The sequence below is a fragment of the Gallus gallus genome, chromosome 16 (assembly GCF_016699485.2).
Source record: "Gallus gallus isolate bGalGal1 chromosome 16, bGalGal1.mat.broiler.GRCg7b, whole genome shotgun sequence".
Taxonomy (NCBI): Eukaryota; Metazoa; Chordata; class Aves; order Galliformes; family Phasianidae; genus Gallus; species Gallus gallus.
Genome location: NC_052547.1, coordinates 816734 through 819079, shown reverse-complemented (window position 1 = coordinate 819079; position 2346 = coordinate 816734).

The window sequence follows — 2346 nt, the reverse complement described above, 5'->3', positions numbered from 1 at the left end:
GCGCGGCGGAAAGACCGCACGCGCACGTGCAGGTGGGTGTGCGTGGGCAACGTCCGACGAGAGGTGCTCGCCCGTGCCTGAACACCGGCCCGCCCCACGCCACCCCGAACGAGCCGGGGAGCGGGATAGAGCCGGCCCGCCGGGAAGCCTCCCCGGCGCGCCCGAGGAGCGCCACGAATCGGCCGGGGCTCCCGCGTGCGGGTGAGAATGCGGTGCGAAAGGAGGACGAGGCGACGCCGCCACGACCTACGACCTCCGGGTCCCCCTCTTCCATCGCGGCGGGACCCGCCGGGGACGCCCCCGGCCATCCTACGTTCGGGTGCCGGCAGACCGGCCCGTGCCCTTCTCGTCTCTCTCTCCCTCTCTCTCTCGCCTTCGCCCTGGCGGCGCGGGAGCCGGCTTGCCTCTTGCCTCTCTCTCGCCTTCTCCGGCTTTTTTTCGCTGCTCGCCTGCAAAACCGCCTTAGCCCAGGACAGAGCTGCGGGATGAGGAGCGACGGACAAACCGAAGCGACCGGACCGATCGAACGAACCGATGCCCGAGAAAGCCGCCGCCGCCGCCGCCGATCCCCTCTCTAGGCGGCCGGCCGGTCAACCCTGCTCGCGAGCGCCCGCTCACCGCCACTACCGGAGCCGAGTCCTCACTCGCTCCTACAGACGAACATATAAGGCATCCGAAAAAAACGTTCTAGTCCCATAGGCGCCGACTACCGGCAGCGGCTCCGACGGCAGCCGAGGTTTACCTCGACGTAACTGGAGGTACAAAATTACAGCGACGCCTCTGGCAGCTCCGGAGCTGTAGCGCCCCCCCCCCACAGCCAGAGCGGCCAAGACAATCCGAAACGGGGTAGACCTGGACGCGGATCGCAAGCCGCCCCGGCAGCGACCTCTAGCCGCCGCCGCGGAGAGCGCGAGACGGTAGCACCCGGGTAGACCGTTCCGCCGTTTCCGAGACGCCCCGGCAGCGACCCCTAGCCGCCGCCGCCGCGGAGAGACCGAGCCGGACGGTGCCCGCCGGGACCAGGTAGACCGTTCCGCCGTGCCCCAGCCGCCCCGGCAGCGACCCCTAGCCGCCGCCGCGGAGCGACCGAGCCGGACGGGGACCGCCGGAGCCGGGTAGACCGTGCCGCCGTTTCCGAGCCGCCCCGGCAGCGACCCCTAGCCGCCGCCGCCGCGGAGAGACCGAGCCGGACGAAACCTGCCGGGGCAAGGTAGACCGTCCCGCCGTTTCCGAGACGCCCCGGCAGCGACCCCTAGCCTCCTCCGCGGAGCGACCGAGTCGGACGGGGCCCGCCGGAGCCGGGTAGACCGTCCCGCCGTTTCCCAGCCGCCCCGGCAGCGACCTCTAGCCGCCGCCGCGGAGCGACCGAGCCGGACGCAGCCTGCCGGGGCCGGGTAGACCGTTCCGCCGTTTCCGAGCCGACACGGCAGCGACCTCTAGCCGCCGCCGCGGAGCGACCGAGCCGGACGAAGCCTGCCGGGGCAAGGTAGACCGTCCCGCCGTTTCCGAGACGCCCCGGCAGCGACCCCTAGCCTCCTCCGCGGAGCGACCGAGGCGGACGGGGCCCGCCGGACCCGGGTAGACCGTCCCGCCGTGCCCCAGCCACCCCGGCAGCGACCCCTAGCAGCCGCCACGGCAGCGACCGAGGCGGACGCAGCCCGCCGGAGCCGGGTAGACCGTTCCGCCGTGCCCCAGCCGCCACGGCAGCGACCTCCAGCCACCTCCGCGAAGCGACCGAGTCGGACGGGGCCGGGACCACCGGTCCGGCGAGCCCGAGCCGCTCCTGCCACGGTCCCCAGCCGCCGCCGCCGAACGACCGTGTCGCTCGGCGCCCGCAGGGGCCGGGCCGACCGGTCCGGCGACCGGGAGCGGCTCCCGCAGCAACCTCCAGCCGCCGCCGCGAAGCGACCAAGTCCGTCCTGGCCGGGTAGACGTGGCCGGCGTACCCGACATTTACGCGGCAGCGACCTCTAGCGGCCACAACAGGTGAAGCGGCTCGGAACCCTCCGGGGCCGGGTAGACCGTTCCGCCGTGACCCAGCCGCCCCGGCAGCGACCTCTAGCCGCCGCCGCGGAGCGACCGAGCCGGACGAAGCCTGCCGGAGCCCGGTAGACCGTCCCGCCGCTTCCGAGACGCCCCGGCAGCGACCCCTAGACGCCGCCGCGGAGAGACCGAGCCGGACGGGGACCGCCGGAGCCGGGTAGACCGTCCCGCCGTTTCCGAACCGCCCCGGCAGCGACCCCTAGCCTCCTCCGCGGAGCGACCGAGGCGGACGAAGCCTGCCGGACCCGGGTAGACCGTCCCGCCGTGCCCCAGCCGCCCCGGCAGCGACCTCTAGCCGCCGCC